The sequence below is a fragment of the Castor canadensis genome, chromosome 4, assembly GCF_047511655.1.
Source record: "Castor canadensis chromosome 4, mCasCan1.hap1v2, whole genome shotgun sequence".
Classification (NCBI taxonomy): domain Eukaryota; kingdom Metazoa; phylum Chordata; class Mammalia; order Rodentia; family Castoridae; genus Castor; species Castor canadensis.
The window spans coordinates 169,948,954-169,974,854 of NC_133389.1; the positions used below are offsets into that span (position 1 = coordinate 169,948,954).

The following is a 25,901-nucleotide window of genomic DNA, read 5'->3' on the forward strand; positions in this document are numbered from 1 at the left end:
TTCTTGCTTGGCAAATACTTTACCACTTTAGTCATAGCCTTGAGTCCCTATAATAACAAAATTACAGAGAGGGACAACAGATTAGTGACTGCAAGGAGTTAAAATGGGGAGGGATGACTGTACAGGGATGGCACGAGGGTAGTCTGGGTAGTGATGGGATAATTTTGTGTCTTGAATGCAGTGAACCCACAATGTCAGGTTCACGGTTGTAAAAATGTTGCTGTAGTTTGAAAGATGTAGCCATTGGGAGAAAATGGACAAATACGGGACATTTGGTGCTACCTTTGCAATTGGCCATGAATCTATGATTATTTCAAATAATTACAAAAAGCAATACTGCCTGTAGCAGTTTGTCCTGCCATCTTTCTCAGCGTCCACTCCAGGTGCTCTGCGCACTCTGCAGGGAACACTGGATAGCATTGGGGCAGTTTCCCACCAGCTGTGTCGGTGTGCAGCCAGGCCTTTACGTTTCCAGATTCCCTTGGTTGTGAACCCCTTGCTCACTGACCTCTGCGTCATGCCCAGGTAGAGCACAGAAAAATGTTTGAATGTCCAAGAGTCACGTCATCCTTAACTTATTTATTTTAACTATCTTGTTTGTAGCTGCCGGGTTGTGTGTGTGTGTGTGTGTGTGTGTAAAATGTGTTTGTTTTTGTATTTGATTTTGCTACACTACTTCAAGTTGGTGTTGTGAGTAGGTCAAATTCACACACTGCATCTTCGGTCTCACTTCCATTGCTTTTTATTTCCTTTGGTCCTCAAACACGCTCACCTTCTTCACCCACCACAGAGCGTCCACTGTGGCACAAGTGACCCCGGAATCTAACACGCTGGCGTCCTTTAGCCATGAAACCTCTTAAAAGAGCTATCTGAGCTCTGCACTCCCTTCTACTCTTTCACCCGTGTTTTGTTTCTGCTGTGTGGCTTTAGCTGGTTTACTGTGAGCTAAAATGAAATAAAGCCAGGAGAGAGGATTTAGCATCAGATATAATTTTTAAGGTTTAATTTGCCCATGTGTAACTGCATTGAGAATAGCTAATTTGAAATTAAAAGTTACAAAAGAGATAATTCTCTTCCAATATCCATAAAACATGAAAGCAGATTCTGCCTTTTTAAAACTGAACACCCCAAAGCAAGAGCTCCAGCTTTGACCGGGAAACTGACTCATACTTCCATGGCCCGCTGGCCCTGATCCCAGCAGTGACCATTCCCACGTGGGGGACTACTACATTCATTTATTCACTCAATTTATGTTCTCCCATTGATCATTTTTATGGCCAGAAAGTGTTTATGCAATACCCAGTTGTAAAGTGTTTTTTTCAACTATATTCTACAAAAGGAAAAAAATCACAAAATCCAAAGAATATCATGAACGTAATTAAAATTCCATGAATTTCTAGGCATGGAAGTACACCCACAATATATTATTCAACCAAACGAAGAAAGAAAATTATGATATAACCCAACTGTTAAACCTGTGTTATATTTAAATATATTTTGCAAAGGGCTTGAGATGTTGAATTAAGTGTTACCCAGGATTCTCCTTGAGTATGGGTTTCAAAGCCATTATTTCTCAGGCTTTTCTGTAGTTCCTGCATTATTTACAATAAGAAGATAGTTTTATGTTTAGAAAAAAATGCAAACTATTTTCATTCTATTAAAAAAATTCTATGAGGAATTTTTGAACTTTTGAAAAATATTAAGCAGTTACTATGATTATTAACATTAACCCATACCAGAACTTTTAAAACTTACCATTGATATCTTTGCAACAAAGTACCAAATATCAGCTGTATTGGTTACTTTTGATCCTTGCCTCCAGGGAACACTTACTAAACCATGTGAAAGACTCCAGCAGCCTTCCTTAATAAAACAAAATGGCACCTTCATGTCTCTGCACAAAGACCCATGAGAAACTATAGTATCTCTTTCCATACCAGCACAGGAAACGCCAGGAGCTTAAAATATACAATGTTCTTCTGTATTAATGGGGATTTCTAAATGCACTGAAAGATTCTGGCCTCAAAAAGATCTTTTCTTGGCCAAAAAAATGTATTCTTTGAGGCTCAGCCGAATCTGAAGAAATGATGCTGGGTATTGTAACTACCCCTTCCCTTTAGTAAAATTTTGGAATGTAATTTTTGCTGTTTCCTTAAAAGTCACTTTAGAATATCTCTCTTTCTTGTTTTAGCTTCTGGTTTTAGTTATTTGGTCACCAGTGGACCATATCTTGAGCGTTTTTGCATTAAATCTTGGTTCTTCTTCATCTGGTGATAGAGATTGAAGTAAAGGGAGCTTAAAGTAGATTTCAGTTTGGGAGTATCAAATGTATATTTCCAATTGTTCAGTCTGTTTCTTAATTAGATGGTATAGAAATTTATCAATTTTTATTTTAAAATAAACATTACTAGTTGCAAAACTACAATTAAGATGGTATTTTCTCTTAACTGAAAATTCTGAAAGCATAATTTTTTCACTTTTCTGAAGAAAGGTAAATTTATAGATGATACTGATTTTAGTGTAATTTTAATCATAATTATATTAAAAGTGGGGTTAATTTAGGCATGATTGACTTCTATGATATGCCCTATTCTTGTTCCTGAACATAGTATGTCTTTCCATATGCTTAACTCTTTAAATGTCTTTCAGTAGTTTTGTAAAATTTCTCCATAGTCTTGTTATATTTATTTCTAGATACCTTGTTTACTGTTATTATTAAGATAATATTTTAAAATTGCATTTTCTGTTTTCTATTGGGTTATAGGAATAAAATTGAACTTTGTATATTAATTTGGCAACCTTGTTAATTTAATTAACAAGGTTAATTTAATTTTAATTAACTTTGTTAATTCTAACAAATTACCTCTTATTTCTTTGGCTATGCTATGGAAACAATTTTAAAAAAGAGCTTTGTTTCTTTTTTTTTCAATTCCTATACCTTTTCTCCTTTCTTTTTCCTTTTCCCACCTTATTGCAAGGTGGGAAGGCAAGGACCTTTAATATAACATAACGTTAGTGGAGGTACTGATAGCAATATTCCTGCCTCGATCTTGATTTTAAGGAATGATTTTAACATCTTGCCACAAAGTAGTATATTTGATACAGGCATATTTTTCCTTTTTAGAGGTTGTCTGCTAAGAGATATTTTCATGAATTATGATTAAATTTTATTGGATTCTCTTTCTGTATCTAGCAAAAAAATCATTTCAGTGAAAAAAAAATCATACTTTTTTCCCCCTCCTTTAATCTTGTAAGAAGATTTTCTATAAGTGAACCAACCTTCCACTTTTGGAATATACTCATTTTTTATTGCTATATACTCAATAGTAATATTTAGTGCTGTATAGGAGACATTCTAAAAAATATTATTGAATGAACTTTTTTGTAACTGTGTATTTTAAAAGTATCTTCCTTTTCTCTCCCCACCCTTTTTTGGGTTTGTTGGGTTATTTTTAAATAAGCATAAAAAATATTTACAGCTGACTGTGTAATTCATCTTCATGTTTCCATCCATGAATACTGGTCAACAGTATATATATTTTAACTTCAGCTTATTGTATACTGATGGAAGGATATATGAGAGGCCAGCATGGAAGGGAGGAGACAGTGCTTTTCTTTTCCATTGTTCTTTGCTGCTATTTCTTCTTCCTAACAGTTCCTTTGGAGATCTGTATTGTGCCAGAAAGCAGGTATTGCTATAGTTTGTTTTCCATTTTTTGGCCTTTTTTGGCTGTTCATCTTGATGTGGTCAGCTGAGGTTGTACGCTGCAAGGGTGTTGCTGAGGCCCGTGCGTTTGCGTTTGTGCTGTGCCCTTGAAGGAGGCAGCACAATGGGCTGTAGGATGCTTGGCCTCTTACACCTTTCAGCCGTGTCAGCTTGGACACATTACATAACCTCTAACACCTGTGGTGTCCTCATCTGTAGACCTGGAGAAAATAATCACATGTTTGTTCTAGGGTTCTGAAATGGAAATAAGATCATCAGTGGACGGGCCGAACACAGGTCTGGATCAAGTAAGCTGTCAAATGTTATTTTCACTATCATCTCTACCATCCCACCACCACCAGTGTTTCTGTTACTCCTGAGTATCCCCCACCCGAAATGTTTGAGACCAGAAGTATTTTGGGCCACAGTTTTGTTTTGTTTGCAAATTTTTGAATATTTGCATATACATAATGAGATATTTGGGGGACCCAAGTCTAAACTCAGAAGTCATGTGTATTGCATATCCATCTTGTACACATAGCCTGAAGGTCATTTTATGCAATAGTTATGATCTCATTGACTTTGACCCATCACATGTGGTTAAATGTGGAATTTTCCACTTGTGGTGCCATGTCAATACTCAAAAAGTTTCAAATTTTGGAGAATTTCAAGGGTCAGATCTTCAGTTAGGGATACTCAACTTATGCTGCTACAGTAACTAATACTATTAATGGTGCTATTCTTATTTTCTGGAATGAATTTTATCTCTTATCACTGTAAGAGATGCCGTGGCTGTTGGAGATTGAGGGGTTTAGGTCATATAGATAGTTCAAGTCCATAGCTTCATATGCCCTGTCAGAATGGTAGACCCTAAAATTTGGGACAGCCATGTGCTTTAAAGATGCTGCATTACAACATATTGAAGCCTTTCACCGTATTGGTTTCCAATATTTCCATGGCAGGAATTTTCCAGGCCTTCCTTTTAGTAGTCTGCAGCAACTAGTCATTTACCATAAAATTACTTTTCCAGGTCCTTATCCCCCCTCATCTGAACTTGTGTTATGCCAAGGGTATTTTAGAATATTTCTGGCTCTGAGATTGCATCATTAATATTTGGTTAGCATCTGTGAAGTGTCTATGATGTGCCAAAGCCTGGATTAGACCCCAAAACACCAAGGATAAATGTGTCTGCTGCTTCCTTCTCTTCAAGAACCCTCGGTCCATCTAGATAAACAGATGAACATATAATATATGAATGAAAAGCATAAATTCTTTCTCAAAGATAATCAAAATTCACCTGAACAAAATCTTCCTTTCTCAGAATCCTTAATTCTCCATAAGAAAACACTAAATCAACATTTCAAAGGAAGTTTTTGCTAAGACTTCTGATGGCCATGTTTGGAGGATTTGAAACTTACCGAACATAGAATGAAGTACAGCTGAAGGTCCCAGATTTAGAAAAGGTCTTGGAAAACAATAAATGTGCACTTCCTATGAGAAAAAAAAAATCCTTGAAGATTTTTTTTTATAGTATAAGGCATAAATTTTGTGCTTAAGACTAGAGTAAGTATAGAGAGTTTTAAAATGGGAAATGAAACCGTGAGCGTGAATAGTAAGAGAAAGATTTAATCACGTAGGCACTTCATCTCCTGTTTAGTTCTGGGTCAAACTCCTCACCCAAGAGAGAGTTAATTGCTGATCCTTTCCTGGTCTCCTCCTACATACAAAGTACGAGAAGGAAGCCACCCTGGAGAGCACTACTACACGGGCAGTGGTCATCCTGGGCAGGGGGTGGAGGGTGGGGAAGAGTATAACTAACTGCAGCCAGGACATGGCCTTGCTGAAGTTGGTGGCCCTCCTTGACCCTTAGAGCAGGGGCTACAATCAAGGCCTGGTGGACCAAAAGTTGACCAGAGATATGCTTTGTCCACACCTTGTTTTAGTAGTGGGACCTTGCTAGATTTCTGGCTGCTCCTTCTTCTTCATTTTTTTGTTTAAGAAAATAGTTGGTGCTGTAGAACGGCTTGCACTCTGTATGCATATGAGAGGTTGGATCTGCCTGCTTGCTGCACAGCAAACTCCCTTAGGCTCCACCATTCCCTCTTGTCTTACATCTGAAATTTGCTTTGCTGATTTATATCACTTGCTTGACCTGTGTAGGCATTGAAATTTGCTACTTCTGGGATAGAAAATTTCAGAGAAAAAAACAGTCAGGGTTCCACCCCTAGAATCCCTTTATTACCTTGGGGTTGGGATGCTGCCATCTGAGGCTCAGAGGAGAAACTTAGCAGAGACTCAAAGTCACCTCAGAGTGATTAGGCTATACAAAGCCACTACTGTTGACAAAAGTACGATGGAATGGGTTTTGTTGTTATTCTGTGCCTTTGTAGATCCAAGGGACTTGAGTTTTGTCCTCTCCTCAGAATTCTCCCAATACCAGGTCTAGATGGACCCATTGCCTACCTCACCAGTGCACCAGCACAAACTCCATTCTGGACTAGGCTAGTGAGAAAGGAATAGCAGTTTTGTAGAATGTAAATGATCTAGAGAGTCAGAAGATTTGGAGAGAATGTTCCAAAGGAGACCAGTGGTGAGAACAAATGTGTCAAGTGGAAGGAACATTTAAGAAAACCAGACTGACAAGAACAGGAAAGAGTAGAAAGGTATCTACTCAAAGATGGGTATGTTATATCCATTTACAAAAATACAGTTTTTAAGTCTGATTTTTTTTTTTCTTTGTGGTATTGGGGATTGAACCCAGGGCTTCATGCAAGTCAGGCAAGCACTTTACCACTTGAGCCATGCCCCCTTCTTCCCTTTTGTTTGTATTTTTTTTCTCAAGATAGAGAGGGTCTCACTAACTTTGCCAAGGCTGGCCTCCAATTCACCATCCTCCTGGGTTTGCCTCCCTCAAGTAGCTGGTATTTACAGATGTACACTACTAACTCCATCCAGCTTGATTTCCTAATGAACTTATTTTTGTTCCATATCAGTAAGTATTTATTTATTATATGTTAATGACTATGTAGTATTACATTTCCTACTAATATTATCATGATTTATCTTGCCAGTCAATTAAAGTCCTTTCATTTGTTTTGTTAATGTAAACACTGTAATAAATATCTGTGATGGAGCCCTTTGGAATGGATCGACAAGATTTAGAGATAGGATTTCTGTTCCTTTCCAAAGATAACTCAATATTTTGAGCCTAAGGATTTGGGACATGAAAATGATGACCTAAATTGATCTAAATGAGAAGGTATGAAAAAGCCAGAGTTGTGGTTGTGAAGGGAGTCTGTAAACTCAGTATATCAGCTGAGACTTTTTTGCTATGGTACTAGTTGCTTGCAATTTTTCTGTTTCTCCTATAATAGGAAGTCTAGAGGTTGGTGTGTTCTGACATTTGTTTAGCTGCTCCTCGAGCTCATTGAAGAGTCTTGTGCTCCTACCTATTGGCTCCTCCATCCTTATGTTGCCTCATGCCATTCTAGCTGATGTTCTTTGGCATCAGAACCATGTTCGAGTCAGGAAGAAGGTAGAACAGTGACAGCCACCTTTATCCTATTTATAAAGAAAATACAAGCATAACCAAAAGGCACCGACTTCCTACTTCTCATTGACAGAACTGGATCATGTGACTACCTTTAGTTGCAAGGGAATTTGGGAAAGGAAGTAGAATTGCCCAAATGAACTCAGCCCATTGCCTAAAGTTTGGCTTGACTCTGGGTTCTGTTAATGAGCCAAAAGAGGGTGAGTAGTGTCCAGTAAGCAATTAATGGTGTCTCTGTGCCATGCTTTGAGAAACTAAGCCATTGCTGTAGGCAACACGGTGCCCTGATAACCATGGCTAAAGAGGTTGGAGTGGTCATTGCATAACCATAGAGGTGCCAACACTGATAAATCAGACAGGTAAGACAAGTAGGAGATTGTTTAGTTTGAAGGAGAAAACCCCAAAAGAAGTAGGAAACACTAATATTCATTTAATGTACTCTTGTTACATGTTATATGATGGCTTGACTTAATCCTCCTAATGATAATTTGGTCATTCTATAAATATTTACTGAGTTCTTACTGTATGCTGGGTGCTGAGCTGGGGATACAGTGATGAATAAAAGAAAGCAAAGCCCCCTCATTGATAAGTTTACAAACTAGTGAAGGAGGAAAATAATAATAATAATAACCATAAAAATAAATAAAAATACCATAGTCAGGCTGGAGGCATGGCTCAAGTGGTAGAGTGCCTGCCTAGCAAGTGCAAAGCACTGAGTTCAAACCCCAGTACTGCAAAACAAAACCAAAACAAAGTCATGTACAGATAAAGATGTTTTGGTGAGTGATGGAGCTGAAAAATTCCTGTCATGCAATGCCTTAGTCATGTTTGTGTCGGTGCTGGTGTAAACAAACCTAGCGCACTGCTAGTCATACAAAGTAAAGCAGGTACAGTTGTGTGCACTGTGTAATACTTCACACTGACAATAATGACTTGTTACTGGTTTGTGGACTTACTGTGTAGCTCATGTATTTACTGTACAGCTCAGGTTGACCTGGAGTCACGATCCTCCTGCCTCAGCCTCCCAAGTGCTGGAATTACAGGCATGTACCACCACATCTGACCATATGGTGTTTTTTGTTCATTATTTTCAGAGTGTACGCCTACTTGTTTTTAAAGATTACTATACAACAGTATGCCGTCTTACACCAGCAGGAGCCTAATGCATCTCGTGTTTACCAAGTCACTTCATTGCATTAAGAGGCCATGTCACATGATTGAGTGTACCATCTAGGTTTGTGTAAGTACACACTAAGATGTTTGCCATTTAGTGTCTGCATCTAAGTGAGAGTCTCTCATGGGACTCTGTATGTGAAAAGGATTCAATCTTATCAACAAAACTCTTGAATTTTAGCTTTGCTTTATGTCTGGAGCACAACCCCTGATTTTTTACTGACTTCTCGGTCTCTTCTAGCCAAGTGTAGTTGAAACAAAAGGATTGCATTCCACCACACCACGAGCTGCTAGCTGTATGGGATTTCCTAGCACCTGGTGTCTGTGGCATGGGGAGGGGAGAGTAAGAGGGCACAGGCCCAGGGCTCTGTAGGTTGGGACACTTACTTTCCACTCAGTGTCGAATTAGCCTCTGTATGGCTAGATTTCCTCACCTGCAAAGTGGGACCAGTCCTAATTCCTAGTGTATTATGGTGAAGAGCATATGAGATAATGCAGACGACGGGAACACAGTTAGTGCTTAATAAATGCTTGCTCTGCAGGTCATTTGTGTCGGTGGCATTTGAAGAGTCTGCATTATCTGCTGTTATGCTCACATTGTGCAGCAAGCATGTTTTCCATGCAGAAATCCCACACTCACGAGTTTATAGGCTGTGAACAGCCTGGTGACATGGCAAGGGACTGGGCTTCTCCGTGCATGTTTCAGAACTCAGCGTGTTCCAAATCTTATCTTCCCGTTTGACATGCCTGTGCAGACAGCAGAATATGGAACCAGTCAGACTCCTCATTACAACAGTGGTCCAGAGCCAGGATCCAATCATCCAGTTGACAAAAGGCTTGGTACAGAGAATGGTGACCAGCTGTTCCACATCTCCAGTGAGCAGAAAGCAGAGGAAATGGGTTTAAGCTGCGTGAAGGATCAGGGTTATTTATGGCAGAATTTCCTGACGCTGAGGGTTACTCAACATTAGGACTGGATTACAGAGACAGGCTGGAGAATTCCCATCGGTGGAGATTTTGAAAACATGTTCTTGTTTGTGAGATTGCTACAGATGCTCTCTCCCAGCAGCACTCCGTCTTGTCTCTTCCCCCTTCTACCCAGATGGTCCTTGTAATCAAATGAACCTTTGCTAAAGACTAGGGGGAGGCTGGTGCCCAGGGAACTTGGCAGAATATCCACTTTTTGATATTTTGGGGTGAAGACAGGCAAACCCAATGATGTAGCTGACACCTAGGACTTGTAAAGCACCCCTGGGCTGGGTGAAAACAAAACTGATCAAGTTTAAATCTTTGAAGAATGTGGGTTGCATATGCCCCATTTTTGTTTCAGTGCTGGGGATGGAACCTAGGACTTCATGCATGCTAGGCAGGTACTCTTCCACTGGGCTACACCCCTGTCTCGGCATGTGCCCCTGGTGTGCGGGCATGGTAGTACATACCTGCAGTCCAAGCACTCTGGAATCTGATGCAGGAGGATCTTGAGTTCTAGGCCAGCCTAGGCTACCTAGCAAGACCCTGTTGCAAAATAAATAATTCAAGCAAAAGGCAAAGCTGTTCCTCGCATCAGCCAATTCTTGTCACGCGTCCTGTGGGAATGTGAGCTGCAGCCAGAATGCAATTTCAAGGGGAGCATGTAATCTGAGGAGTTTTAAAATTTTGGCAACTGATTTTTCACCTTAACATGTTTTCTCTGTCATTTTTGTTAGCATGTGTTAATTGTACCAAATAAGGATTTTCATTGTGATATTTCCATACATGTATATAGTGTATAGCAACTAGTTTTTTAAAAGCTGGGTGGTTATGTATGTGCCACAGTGAGTATAGCATTGTGGACCATTATTCAATGTGCAGACTGCTTTTTGTCACCTCCAATCTGTGAGGTCACCTAGACTAAGGGAGGATGAGAATCTGACCCAGTTGTAATATGGCTATGGGCAGCAGAATTCCTCTTTTAAAATGAAAACCTCTGCGTTTGTGGACTGACCATAAGAAATTGCCATTTGCAGGTCACCAGTAATCAGAATCTGTTAATTTCTCATATGCTTCAGCCTGAAAATAACCATTTGTCCACTTAAGAAAAATATGAATATAAAATACAGACTGAGCTGTCTCCTGTATTGCTGGAGCTCTCTGCCTCTGAGCGAAAGGAAGCACTCTGAGTTACTTACTAGGCAGCCACGCCCTGGAGGTGGGGATGACGTCAGCAACGGCCTGGACAGCATCCATCACTCATCTGTACCAGGCCTCCAAGACTCTGCCCTTCCCAGGCAGAGTCCCGGCTTTCACCCCTCCAAGCTCTTTTAGCAGTGCCCTAAGCATCTGTGGAGACCAGCCTTCTCTTCTCATCTTTCCCTGTCTTGCACTCAGTTAAGGTTACCAGTTCCCACAAATTCACTGGGCATAGCTGAGAATAAAACAATTACTGCCACAGGCGGGCCAGGCTGACAGATTCCCAATGGGGTGGAGGTCGGGGGAGGAAGAGGGAAAAGAGACATAAGAAGAGATAAGGATCTCTCTTCCTGGCTTTTCCCATTTGTCCTAGAACTCAAACCCTGAGGGAAGTACTTCTCTAGTTTTGAGAGCTCTGCGTAATTAGGGTAGCAAATGTCTTCTTTTCTTCCTTTCTTCCTTCCTTCCTTCCTTCCCTTCCTTCCCTTTCGTCTCTTCTTTCGTTCCTTCCCTCCCACCCCGCCTTCCTTCCTTCCAGCATTTAAGGTTTGCTCCATATTCATTTATAAATATCAGGCTCCTTATGTTTTTCCTTTACAACATAGAAAATGTATTTGACCAAATATGTACTACATTTTTTTTTCTTTTGCAGCACTGGGGTTTGAACTCAGAGCTTCACACTTGCTAGGCAAGCACTGTACCTCTTGAGCCATGCCTCCAGCCACAGAATTCTTACTCTTTTAATTAATTGGAATTACATCTCTACCCTCCCTCCCTTTCTTCACTTTTCATTAAAAAAAAAAAAGTAGCAAATGAATAAACACATGCTAAGGAGAACAGAGGGGAGGAGGGAAGCTGGAGTCAGAGACTTTTAATAAAACAAAACTGTCCACTGAAACAGAAGTTTCCAGACACAATTTTCAGATTTCCTATGAAATCCATCCTCTGGGGGAAAAAAGTGCCACCTTGTGAAATGATTAACTTACATATTTTTCTGTGACCTTGCCCCCTCCCCCACAAAATGTATAAACTAATCCTTACCCCACTGATGGTGAATACCTTGAAGGTCACATTGATCATTCAGAAAGCACCTGTGACCATGCATGACACTAAGAATTCTTTTGATGTGCACAAGGAGTCTGAATATCCCCCCCCCCATGCACACACTCCATTCCATGGGGCTGTCTGAGAAACTATAGAGCAGTCTGAGGGGCTGGTGTGCTGCATCCTGGCTGCCCTGTGACCACAGCTCTCTCCACACATGATGGCCCTTTCTCATCAAGGTGCACAATCCTCTTGCTACACTTTCTTATTGGTCATGGTCTATTTTCAGATGGAGAGCATTACAGGGCAATATAGTAGACAAGGTAAAAATAAAAGTCTTCAATGAAAGAGAGGAAAAAATGATAAGGTATAAGTTTTGAGTTGTTTTCATGTTCATGGCAGCAGGGATATATGGAAACCCTCTCTCCACCTGTTTAGTGACTGGTGGCTGGTGTGGAGCAGCCATCGTTGTTATGGTCAACAATTTACTTTTGCTGAGCACCTTCTAGCTCAAAGACTTATTTTTTTGGTGGTACTGGGATTTGAACTTAGGGCCTTGTGTTTGTAGGTAGATGCTCTACCACTTCAGCCACACCTCCAGCTCTCTGGCTCAGCTCTTTCCATATGTTAGGCCCTCGTTGCACGCTTCACAGGCATTGATGCATTTAATTTTCTCAACTCCATAGAAACTTTATTTTCTGTAGCTGAGGACCAGAGAGATGAATTCACTTGTCCAGGGTCACATAACTAGTGAATGGTGAACAAGGATTGAAATCCAAGTTCTTTATCATAGCACTCATCTACCTCTCTTGATGAGGGTGCTACAGCCTATCTGGTTGACTTCCAAAGAGCAGATACATTTTGTGATTCTTCTGTTCTGTTAACTGTTAATTTTCCTCTGTAACAAGGAGGTCTTTGGCAAACATCCAGAAAATGGGACTGTTTTTACTTCTTGTCTTTGGGGCCATTACAGATGAGAAATTTTTCTCTTTTTCTTGCCAGTACCTACAGATAAAGACAGGTGAACCTGGTGGGTTTTCACAGAAGGTAAGGGGATGATAACCTCAACAGCCTTGGTGACACTGTACATGCTGCTGATGTCCAGTGGTAACCCACCTGGGCTGGGTTCTGGAGAAGAGCAGCCAAGGTGAAATGTGCTGCATTTCTCTGCCAGGGTAGGAATCTTGGTCCCAGGACCATGTAGGAGAGGAAGGAGTTCAGGGCTAACATCACTCTACTTTGTGAACAATGTGAAGTGAGCTGTCATGAAAGACTGTTCCAAATTCGTGGTTCAGAGTAGATTTCCCTCCATGGGAACACAGAGGTTTTATAGATATGGTATAATGGAGGGTCCCAAGCTCACACAGACTTGTTTCTGCAGAGTTGAGCACCAGGCTTTAGACTTGACAAGCTGGTGTTTTGCTGGACTAGCTATAAACTCAGAATTCTGAGCCTTGTTGCCACATCAGAAAATGAGACAATTGACTACAAGGTGAAGGTTTTTACAAGTAGACCAATTTAGGCCTCGCTCCTGATTCTAGGAATCAGGGTGGGGGGTGTGTGTATCTTCTGGAGCTCGCTGGATAGTCAAGCCCCCTTCTCCCTCATGACTACCTTCCAACCCGAAGTGCTGATGGCAGGCCCACCCCTCAGCAATCTGTCTCCTCATGCTACAAGTGCTTATTGGGTGCTTACTGTGTGGTGAGCAGAACAACGAATGGCCACTGTGCTGGATTCCAGCAGAAATTCTGTAGGAACAAGGTGACCAAGGTCCCCTGTCTTCAGGGAGCTTGCTGTCCAGCTTGGACAAACTTACAGGGTCAGGAAGAAGAGAAGTTCAGGTGGGATATAGGAATGAAGAAGCTAAAGCAGGGTGATGGAAGAGGTGGGCAGAGGAGGCGCCTCCATGGGGAGATGTTTGAGAAAAGTCATCTCAGAGAGGAGAAGAGGGCAGAGAGCAGGCTCAGAGCAGCCATGTGGGTGGAGTAGGCTCACGCTTTTTGAGAAGTAAAGATTAATAGAGGGTTAGGCTAACTGGAGCCTGAGAGAGGAGGTGAGCAGAGTGGTAGGAGAGTGGGGTCAGAAACCAAGCCCTTGACCGTGATTCTGCATTTGGACTTTATTCTGAGCGCAACTGGAAGGCATTAGAGGGTGGAGGTTGTTTGTTTTCCCAAATGAATTGGTCCTCTCAGATTTACATTTGAATCAAGTCATTTGGGGCACTATGCATGATACTTGAAAAAGTGTTTATGAAATAAGTACTTGATAGTTAAACAATTAGGCTTTATTTTTTTAAATGACATATAATTCACATATCATAAAATGTGCCCTTTTGAAATGCACAATTCTGTGATATAACAGTAACTGTATCTATGTGTAGAATTTAGAATAAATGGTAAACCAGGGGTGGCTTGTGCCTGTAGTCCCAGCATTCGAGAAGCTAAGGCAGGAGAATCTTGAGCTCAAGGCCAGTTCTGGGCTACATAGTAAGACCCTGGCTAAAAAAAAACAGACAAACAAGTAAAAGAATAACTGGGTTATGCATAGTGATGTCTGTAATCCCAACACTAAGAGGAGGTTGAGGCAGGAGGCTCTCGACTTCCAGGCCAGCCTGGGAAACTAACTGTTCAGCTAGGGAGACCCTCTCAAAAAAAAAAAAAAACAACAAATGACTTTTAGTTGCAAAAAAAAAAAGTAAAGTATAAGAAATCATGGTACCAATGACAGAGTGAGAAAAAGCAGGCTTGAATGGAACCAGAAAGAAAACATAAATGTCTGACTTTCAACACATCCAATAGAACTTTTTTGTGACCATGGACTTGTTCTCCATTCTGGCTGGCTGTCTGAATCGGTAGCCAGTAGCTTTTGAACACTTGAAACAAGACCAGTTTAACAGAGAAACTGGATTTTTTGATTGATGAATTAAACTTAATAGTCACAGGTGGCTGCCATATTGAGCAGTGCAGCTCAATGCCAACATGCAAATCCAGTCTTATCTAAGACCATTTTCCGTATCTCCCCAGCCAACTCAGCTTTGAAATGATTGAAATTTTGAAGCATGTGCTAGACAAATTGTTGTATTTAAATTTAATCCTCACTACAAAGAAACAGCCAGAGAGCTCCCACAAGGAATCCAGATGACAAGAGGCAGGAGGGATGGGATGGCATGTTCTGGAGACACATGTGGTTACATGAACACAAGTGGTATCTTTGCTCATGAGCAGAGAGAGACAAGTTGCGGGCATGACCATGGCCTCACAACTCAGAGAGAGTAAAAATAACCCCAGAGCAGAATACTCTGAGAGGGCACAAAAGTAAGTCTGTTCTCCTGCTCAAGTTATGGGTTGCAAGTGACGACAAGAACAAAATTGCCCCTTCTGGGTCCTGTCACCAAATTATTAGTTAAGAAGAATCAAAGAGCTATGAAAGATCTTTCAACTCTTACAGTTAACCTCTTCCCTCTCCCCAAAGTTCATTTAAGTTGTTCCTGTTATTAAAAAGCCATCTCCAGAGACCTGTGTTTTTTTCTAGAGATTCGCTCTTCAGTTCTTTAGAAGAATAAAAGTACTGGGGGCGGACCCTTAAACGCTATTAATGTGGTAAAATATTGAGTGTTTTTTCCCCATTGTTCTTCACTTCCTGTTGTTTTTTTTTAAACTACCATGTATGAGGCATACATGGAGTCAAACACATGTAAAATGCTTCTTGTCCTAAAACTTCCTCTACTGCTTTGGAACAAAAATAAATCCTTGGTATTTATTATGTATGAAGTTATAAAAAGATGAGATGGCCTTTAATGAATAATTTATATGTGTGTATAAAATATAGCATATGAAGGAGAAATCCAAAAATACTCACTTTTTGTTTGATAAACTGAGAAGAAAATAGCTATCAGGCTGACCTCTAAAACTGCAGGTTGTAGGGCCAGTACACAAGCGAAGCCTGAGATCCCATAGGTCAAAATATTTCAGTTCTTTGATTAAGCGGCTAACGATTGGCTACAATATACTTTGGCTTCCTACCTTGACATTCCTATCTTTCTGTGACCCGAAGCTAGGTTTGCAGCTTCTCAGGCTGTGACGAGTTCCATGTGGGAACATGGCGGATGAGGGGGAGCCTGGTGCCCATCTAGGACAGTGCAAAGATGCCCAGCGCATGTGTCCAGGCCCTCTATGTCCCAAGAGCAGCTGTCCCTCAGCCAGGCCTCAACTCTAGGGTAGTGTCCACTGGTACAATGCTGTTGTTCCCTACGGTAGTGCTGCGTCTCTTCTGTTTTTGGAGCCAATGCCATCTCAGAGCCTCTTGGTGGAAACAACTCTCACCATTCTCCATACACCTCCTCCGACTGAGACAGCAGAGCAGTCACTTGTCAGAGCTGCCCTTGAAGATATGGTTCTGAAGCCCAAGCGTGGTGGTGCATACTGTAATCCCAGCAGGACTTGAGAGACTGAGGTAGGAGGATCAAGAGTTCAAGGCTAGCCTGGGTTACACAGCAAGACCCTTCTCAGAACAAATGAAAAAGATCTGGTTGTGTAGATGGTCTCTTTTACAGTGAGAACTTTTCAGTTTGGCATATCTGAGGTTTTGTATTTTTGGCACTGTTGAGATAGAATTCAATGTGATGCACTCATCCACTTAAAAGGTTGTTAGTCTAGTCGTGGGGATGGAAACCAACCATCATCACAATCAATTTTAGAACGTGTACCATAGGAGTCATTCCCTTTCTCGACACAGCCCTGGGCGCCACCCATCTACATCCTTGCTCTTCTCCACAGGTGCTTCTGCCTAACTTCTCTAGGACTACACGTGCAGCTCAGTGGAGGAGAACTTGACTCAGGTGTGTGAGGTTTAGGCCCCGCACTGCAAAAAAATAAAAAGTAGCTCCTTCTGCATGTGTACATTCATGGATAGGATAGGAAGTCTTGAGATGTTCCAGTGTTTTAATTGTGTTCTGAACAGAGGTAGGTGATCGACTCTCAATGCACAGGAGAACTGCCGGGGAGCCTAGTTAAAATTCCCGGGATTCTGCAGATCTGGGTGGGGCCTGAGATTCTGGTTCTCTAAGTAACGTCCACAGTGCTGGTCTGGACATAGATGATATTGACAATGTTATTTTAACCAGAGCAGCTCCATTTCAGACGTTCTGTCAAGGAGATTTAGAACTGCCTTGGTATTTTAGATTCCCACTATGGTGTGGAAGGCAGTGTGTGTGTGTGTGTGTGTGTGAGAGAGAGAGAGAGAGACTTAGGTGGTGGCAGGGGCTTTGCATACTTGGACCTGTGTCCATCATTCAGAAATGAGGACCATAAGAACTCCAAACCCTTTTTTGCCCCCTTGGTCTTCCACATGACCTTCCTGATTTATCGTCATCCTTGTATGAGCAGATGTACTGCAGATAGCTTAATGTGATCTGGTTTCCTTGCTTATCAAGGCTGCAAAACCATGTTTCTCTGACCATCTCTGACACATCGGGGTCATCGGCTCAGGTCACACAGTGTTTTCTGGAAATGGTCTTCTTGTGAAAAGAAATGAGAACCACATTCTCCACGTGGTGATGCGTTGGAGGAGCTCTGTTTCCGTAGGTACAGGAACCGCAGTCCCTGTTTACAGAGGAGGAATGCAAAACACGTGGTGTTTGGTGACAGAGCAGAGTTGAAACCCAAGGCCTCTGGGTGTATTCAGGGTTGGTCGGTGGACAGCCTGTGGCAATCCAGTTGCCATCCATGAAAGAAAGCCTCACTTTCTCTGGGTTTCATCAAATTGTTTTTGTTTCTGTGGTTTCTTGCTAAATAACTGCATCATTGGCTCCCACATGTCAAAGCCAAGGCCAAGGACAGAAACCAAGCTCTGTTCATCTTCCAGGATGGCCCGCAAGGCTCCCTGAGCTCCAGCTTTGATTTCAGATGTGGAATGGAGCCTACAGAGGCTTGCAGGGGTCTGCCGGACTGTGGACGCCAGAAGCCACGTTGTGTGGTATCCCTATAAGAACAAAGCATAAGAAGTGGTCGAGCTTCACGGGTGTGTGGCAGCATTTCTGTGATTTCTCCTTAAGGCACATTTGAATCTGAAAAAGAAAGTCACGGAGAAGAGACAAGAATTCGAGTACCAGTGGTGGCCATCCCGAGTAGCACATCTCTGATCATGTCACTTCCTGGCTCAAGCACCTTCAGGAGCTCCCCTCTGCCCACATGTTAAATCCAACCTTTTAGCTATGGCTGTCAAGACGCCTCTCTCTGACTCTGGTCTCTCCTACTAGGCTTACTGACTACATCTCTGCTTACAAATTCCTTACACCCCAGCTACACCATGTTCTGTTCCAGGAATGCTGTGCCATGCAGCTACCATGCCTCTGTTCATTCTGTTCCTTGCAGTTAGAATGTTCCCCTTCTCTTTCTCTTTCTGATACCTCTTCTTCTTCCATGATCTTTTTTCTTGGATTAATTTTCTTAGCTTCTTTCTCTTTTCTGTATTTTGCTATAACTTGAAATCCTTCTGACATTTTCTTACCTTTTATATAGTTCACATATGTGGCTTCATTTCCTCTTCCAAATGACTTGGTTAAGGAAGCTGGAGCTGCAAACCTGACATACAGGTGAGGAAGCTTAGACTTTCGCAGAGCTGCCAAGCAGGTCTGGAATTGGGCCCAAGGTTGGTGGCCACACCCAGAAAGGTTCTGTTTATATCCATTTATCTCAGCCAGAGGCTGGAGCAGAGAAGTAGGCTGCTGGCTCATGTACAGACCCCAGTACTTTCAAACTAGAGAGGACTTGCCTTTACCTACTGTGAGACGGATGCAGATGGTCTACCTCAGCACAGTAACACATGGGCCATGCCCATCCCCAAGTCCTTCTTTATTTCTTTCCCATGTGTCTCTGAACCATGGACTTCAGGCAGCCTTAAAATGTACCCCTGAAGCTTTTGCAAAGCATGGAAGAGAGAGAGCTGGAGGTGTGGAGTGCACCAGTAATCCCAGCATTTAAGAGGTTGAGGCAGAAGAAGCTCAACTTTGAGGCCAGCCTGGACTACACAGTGAGAACCTGACTCCAAAAAGAAGAAGGAGGAGGAGCAGAATAGAGGAGAGAAGAAAAGGAAAGGAAAATGAAGAGAGAAGGGAAGGGAAAAGCATGGAAGAGAGTTGGTTCTGGTTACCCCAGAGAACACCGTCAGTGTGGTTGCTCATCCGTCAGGGGAAGTATCGAGCAAGGTAGCAACACCTGTGGGAATGGTGTCCCCATGCTCCCCAGCAAGCAGGCAGGGAGGGAACTGGAGCAGAAAGGTTCTTAGATGACAAGATTTGTGCCTATGTGACCACTGATCATCTGGGGGACACTTTGCTGCCCGTCAGCTCTTGATCTGCTAAGAGAAACGATGAGGGGAAGATGGAACTCAGTGAAAGTAGAATGAAAAAAGCCAAAAAGCCAAAACCATGATCTGAAATAACATTCAGTGATGGAGGCATGGCTCAGATAGTAAAGCGCTTACCTAGCAAGCACAAAGCCCTGAGTTCAAACCCCAATACTGCCAGTGAATAAAGAAGGAAATAAAATAACATTCATGGACCTAGAAAGATATTCACATTGTTATAAAAACTATAAAATTTAAGATTTGGTGTGATCACAATTTTGCTAGAATACATTCCATCACACTGGGAGAAGACCAGCAGGATTATTCAGGGAGGTTGAGTCTGAGGGGCAGGAGAATGGTGATTTGGGTTTTGTTTTTATATCGTTTTTGAACTTTCTGGTGGTCTCGAGAAATGTGTTAATCAGAAAGCAAAAAAAAAAGTGGTGATCATAAAAAAAAAATCCCAAAACTTTAACTCAAAAAATAAAGTTAAAGAAATTCATTGAACACAAAGAAATCAGAGGGCCAGCAGGGGACTGGGTGAGAGGAACACTGTTCTGACCCAGCACGGTGCTCCCAGTGTTCTTTCATGTGTGGGCACACATTTTCAAAGGCCTTCCTGAGTTTATTTTTGTGACAAGTGGCTTTAAACTTCCTCAGACATAGCCTTCCAGTGGGGAAGTACAACTTGAAAATGTGTCAGAAATTGATGGAATGTCGTAAGAATTTTTCATGTGGACACAATGCAGGAGGTACATGGAAAACTAAGACCCTCTGGGTAAAATATCCTCCCATCTCCCCTGTGTCCCTCCCATCCGTTGCCTGAGCACAGATGTCCACTGCCACATGGTGGCAGTCACTCCAGGGAGTGGGTTGGATCAAGAAGGGATAACCATTCCCAAATAACTGTCTTGGCCATCCTGGGCTCCTTTAGAGCTTAGAAAGTGGAGAGCTGGATGTAAGAAATGGCAAGGGGGTCACACAGAGGAGCCTTCATGCTTTATCCTTCTCTGTGACGCATCTCCTCACAGGACAGTCTTGTTTAAAAAAAAAAAATGCCAGGCTAAAAATTCTGTACCCATTTAGCCCAAATAAACAAGAAGGAAGGAAGCAGGAGAAACCTTCAGATTTTCAGTGGCAAGTTAGTCAGACTTCAGGTTTGGTTTTGATGAAAATATTTTATTTTTCACATTTTTGCATGGAAAAGATTATCAAGTAGAACACCTTATACATGCCTAAATAACTTTCTTTTAAGGCTTTAGAAAATGTTTTTGAGAACTGAAGCCAGCGTGGTGGCATACCTATAGTCCCAGTGGTTAGGAGGCTGAAGGAGGAGAATCATGAGTTTGAGGCCAGCCTGGCTACATAGCCAGATTCTATCTTTAATTTGGAAAAAAAAAAAAAGGAAAGAGAGAAGGAGGGAAGAAAGAATGAAGGAGAAAGAAAGAGAAAGGAAGAGAGAGAAGGAAAGAAGGGAGGAAGGAAGGAAAGAAGGAGGGAGGGAGGAAGGAAGGAGGAAGGGAGGGAGGGATAAAGGGAGGAATGGAAGGAGGGAGGGAGGGAGGGAGGGATGAAGGAAGGAAGAAAGGAGGGAGGAAGGAAGGAAGGAAAGAAGTTTCTGAGGACTGGGATTGAGCTCAATGGTGAACTCTTGCCTTGGGAGCCTTGGGTTTGATGCCTAGCACTGGGGGAAAAAATTCTTAAAGGAAATTCAGACGCCCAGGGGCATGCTGGCAGGTTAGAAGAGACTGAACCAACTCTTCCATGTTCTGCGTTGTGTGTGTGTGTGCCTTGGGGTCAGGTGGGGGGTGAGGTGGAATTCCTGGATTAGAACTAATGAACCCAAGTTTATAAGACTCCCTCTTGAACATCATACAGCTCTTCCAAATGTCATTTTGATAAGTTAATATAAACGAATTAGAAACATCTGCAGCAAAAATCCCCCTGAGCACATGAGGGCTTAACAATTAAATGGAAGAATGTTTGGTGCAATGTGTTTTGGGTTTTAGCGGATCCAAAATGTTTTGAAAAACAGTTCAGTTCTTAAGACATTTTGGGAATTGAAAGGCAGCTGGCTCTCTCTCTCTCTCTGTCTCTCTCTCTCCCTCCCTTTAAAAATGGCAGTGGTTATTTCTGTTCTCTGTGTCACCTCCTGTTGCCCTTCTGGTATGTGGAGGGAAATCTGTAGCTGAGACCCAGGTCTCTGGTTTCTGAAGCCTGTGATTTTTGTCCTCTGGAGATGCTCACCTCCATCCCTCTCCCTGTCCTGTCCTTAGACTTGCTTCCTAAGCAAACGCTGAGTGTTTCAGGCTCAAAGTTTTAAAAGCAGTGGTGAAGCAGTGTTTTGTGTAGCCTCAAGCCCCAATTCTAGATTCAGGTGGACCATCCTGGGCCCTGTGGCCCACTGTCTCACAATGCTGAGAATTCCCCTCAATAGTACTGGTTGACCCTTCCTGATGACACCCCACATAAACTCTGGCCCTTGAGGAAAACTGAGAGAAGATATCAGACTTTCAGAGGATGAGCTGAGAACTGATGGACTGTGGAGGAAACCCATGCTGAGCTTGTGCAAAAGGCTACAACTCACAGTCCACAGTCACATACAACATGCTAGGCTCAGTCCTCCTATTCTTAGCCCAGACCTAGGATCCCTTCAAATGCAACGAAGCAGACGCAAGTGATTAGAGTTCCCTTTCAGACTGTTCTTCGCAGAAGTCATCCATCCATTCTATTGACTTTCAGTCTCACCATCCTGAAATTTTAACCACCCGAGCTTGAGCTCAGAGCAGACATCAGTTAGGTTGCTCAGTTTGTAATTCTAGCTGGACTCAAAGATGAAAGAAGAAACCTTTGCACATTCTCGTTCCTTCTGTTTTCCCCTTCAAGGGACAACGTCGATCTTTCTTAGTAATTACCAATTTTCTGTATAGGTTGGAAAGTCTTGATTTTCTAATCTTAAAAAATATAAGGGTAATCAAAAGGGGTGGGAGCATAATAGTACACAGAGTTGTGACTTTGGGATAGCACATGTATGCTTCGTGGTAAAAGTGACATGTCTTTGTCCCAGTGGCTTCTAAGTTCAATATGGCTAATGATGGTTTTTAATTTAATTTATTCTTCTTTTAATTTACTTACTTTTTTTGGTCCTGGAGATTGAACTCAAGTTTCATGCTAAGCGGGCTGTCTACCACTGAGCTATATCCTCAGTCCTCTCCATCAAACATAAAAAATAATAATTAAAATAAAAGAATTAAAGCAGGGGTTCACCCTACTACTTCCAGGCAAAACGAGTTTTAGTCTCACCAGAGAAAATTAAGTCCCACTCATTTTTAAACCCCTTCGGCAATTTACTGCCTCTCCCAGCCTGAATCTCAAGTCTTGTCTTGATCTAGCTTCTGCCCCTCACTTCATCACTATCTTTCTTTTTCACACTTGCCATGTCCCAGCACACACAGGTGCTTCCGGCTTGGGGACCTTTTACTAAGGGTTCTGTCTCTGACTCATAAGTCCCAACAGAGCCAGGGCTCAACTTACCTGGCTCCCACTTGGAGAGCATCCCTGGACACAGGTAACTCACTCTGAAGCATGGTAGCCTGCTTTGCTGTCTTCATAGCACTTATTGCTAAATAAAATGAATTTGTGTATTGTCCATCTCCCATCACTGAAGTGTAAACAAGTGGTCCACGGAAGCATGGTCTCTCTTTGGAAGAGATTTGCCATTTCCAGTTAGTTTTAATGATGAGCCTGCTGGGTTTGCACCTGGTATATTCACATGCTACTTGGTGTCTTATAATAGCGTGGAGAGAGAGTTTATTTTACAAATATTCCATCTCTGTGGTGTGTAAGGACATTCTGTTAAAGCCTAGTCTCTTAGAAAGAGGGAGGGGACCGAAGCCTTGTAAAGTATAGGTTCTGTTGAGAGAGGTGTCACATTCCTTAGATTTGCCCTTCCTGATCCCTAAGTGATAGATAGAAATCCTCGCTGAAAATATACAGAGTATGACAGTCATCAAACTCAGCCAAGTACAGTTTTAGTCCTTAATCTCCTGTCTTTGGAGACACCACTCTGACTTTAGGAGGAATTTTACCAAGGAGCCCTTGTCTCCCTAAGTGTCTATCTGAGGCCATAGGCTGATTCCCATCTCCTCCCACAATTCAAAGTGTCTGAAGTTACCTAACTTGAGAATGATCTTAGGTCAGCATGTGACAAAAAGGATGGCCTTCATGAGCTAATGGGAATAACATGCTGGCCTATCTAGGTTGAATGTGTGTTGTATTTTATTCAAGATGTAGCTAGAAAAGAATTTCCCAGCCAGGTTGGGTTAAAAAAAAAAAATAAAAAGATTAGAATTTCTAAAGTCATTGATCTTAATATGATACTTGTCTCTTTTTTTTTTTTTAAGTTAATGTAAAATTAAACGTTGCCTACCATTTTGGTAGAGGCCATAATGACAGATGTTCCTTCCTGCAGAGATCTGAGAACTTCCTTTCTAAGCCAGGATTCTGACAGTGGGACAAAAGTCCTTTTTAGAGAAATGAGGCTTGTTTTTCTGTATCATGATGTCCTGAGAGGGTAGGAATTCTTTTCAAACTTCATGACTGCTTAACTAATTGGGGATTTGTCATTCAGGAATGTCTGTAAACCTCTCCCAAATCAAGGCCAGGAGCCCCTGAGATGCCTCATTTTATTCTGCTAATTAGCTGGGTTGTTTGATGAGACTGCTATCTGAGTGGGGCCTGTACTGTATGTGCTCTTCCCTTTGTACCTTCTGTGGTTCAGGTGCCTATCTAAACTCAGTTGGGCTGTTGTAGGACCCCACATGGACTTTACCAATGGTGCCATTCTGGTTTGTCACCCGTATTTTCAGCTATAGCTTTGGTCGCAATATCTTATGCTTAACTCCAGCTGTTGCTTCCTGTAACTCTGAGGACTAAATATGAAAGCCTCATTTTTGTGGTTTAAAATCCTTCACTAGGGTGCCCTTGCTCCTTACTACTCAAAGAGTGGCCCTTGGGCCACCAACATGGCAGCATTAGAGGGAGCCCCTTAGCTTTCTCAGCCCTGAGGCAGCTCAGTTGCCTTAAAACCTGCATTTTAGGACTGGTGGAGTGGCTGACGTGGTAGAATGCCTACCTAGCAAGTGTAAAGCCCCAAGGTCAGACCCTCGTACCATACACACACAGAGAACTGCATTTTAACAGGAACCCAGATGGTTCATGTGTACACTGGAAGTGAGAAGCACTTTCCAGAATCCCTCACTGCCTCTGTCCTCCATCACCACCACCATCATCATAGCTAACAGCTAGGTCTTACTGAGAAATTTATTTGCCAGGCTTCAATGTGAGTTCCTCACATACATCATCAACCCCGTCCCACTTAATCCTCCCAGCATCGTCATGTGGCATATACCGTTATTATGCCCATTTGGTGGGGAAACTGAGGATCAAGGAGATCATATCATTGGTGTGATATTATTTAGGCAGAAAGAGGTAGGGCAGCCTGGCTTCAAGCTGAGACCCTTTGCCTCCTGCACCCAGGGTCCTAACCACCTGGCCCTAGGGCCTGTCCTCTCCCTGAGCTCTTTTCTTTCTCCAGGTCACTCCACTCCATACCCTTTTGCTTCCTGCTCATTAATCTATAAAACTCCTCCTCTGCAGCCACGCCTGTTAAATAAAATTTACAGAAGGCCTTTGCTTTGGATGAAGCTCCTGCTCTGAGTCCAGCAGAGCAGAGTAAAAATCAAAATGTAGTCACTTGTGCTAATGTGTCACAACTGAAAAGCAGTTGTTTATCTGACATTCTGAGAAATCAGGGTTAGAAAAAGAACAGCAAAATGCCCCAAACAGACCAGTTTCAACTGGCATGATAATGAAGCCATCTCCTTTCTAAAAACTGACCTCTTCTGCTGGGCATATCAGAACATTCCTTCTGTTTTATGGAATGAACTGTTGACTGACTCTAGAATAAAAAATAAAACCAATTAAGACCTTTAAACTAAATTATAATTTTTGTCCTTTGACAAACCATTATGAAGGATATTGTTTGTAATAGAGCTTTAGGTCTTAAAGTCATTTTAAAACAAGTCTGTGTAGATTTCATCTCTCAATGAGCTCTTCTACTGCCTCTAATTAAAGTGGCTTCTTTGAGTCACAGATGACTATCTTCCCGGATGTGAACTCCTTCCGGCTGTGTTGAGATAGTGGAGTAGCTTGAACTGGACCTCCAGCAGATAACTTATATTTATGGCTCTAACGTAAAAAAAATAGAGATAAGTAATATTTCCTTGCAGCAACGTTGGTCCAGAGTTTGATAAAAATCCCTTAAAGACCTCCAGGTTGGAATACTTCTAGCCTCTGTGCTCAAAGCCAAAGATTAATTGCAGGAAGGTGATATCTAGGTCTGGGAGCAATTAAGGTGAGCAGTTTCCAAACTGACCGCTGAACTGGCCTGACAGATGCAGCTGAGGACTGTGGAAGTTGTATTCTGAGATGGGGTTCCCCAGCCCTTCCTCACTTTGCACCAATTAGGACAAACTTTCAGTCATGTCATATAACAGGCACTGGGGCAACATTTTATCTAATGAGACTTTTCCCAGTTGTTTTTTTTTTCAATTAAAAAGCAATTGAGGCCAAGCATGATATGGCACGCCTGTAATCTCAGCACTGGGGAAACTGAGGCAGAAGGATCAACAGATCAAGGCCAGCCTGGAATACACAGCAAGATCCTGGCTCAACAGAAAAAAGAAAAAGGAAGCAACTGAACTAATCTTACTCTATCCTTCGCATTTTTTCTAATTGAGGCTGTTGAGGGAAGGCAAGACTTTCCCCAAGGTCACACATTGTTTTGACTGAAAGCTATTCTTTGCATTCCTCCTTTGGAAGCTCAAAGGCTAGGCCAGCTGCCAAGTCTGCTGG

General features: G+C 42.1%; 1 protein-coding gene across 3 annotated transcripts in view; it reads left to right on the forward strand.

Annotated features, from left to right (window-relative positions):
* Sgpp2 (sphingosine-1-phosphate phosphatase 2) overlaps positions 1-25,901 on the forward strand; it is a 103,479-nt gene that overhangs the window by 13,204 nt on the left and 64,374 nt on the right. Inside the window, exon 1 of one of the 3 annotated variants that reach the window (XM_074071838.1) lies at positions 8,182-8,496. The exons of the other annotated variants lie outside the window; for them this stretch is intronic. The gene's annotated coding sequence lies outside the window, so the exon portion shown is untranslated. Of the gene's footprint in view, positions 1-8,181; positions 8,497-25,901 lie in introns of those variants that run through there. 3 annotated transcript variants of the gene reach the window in all.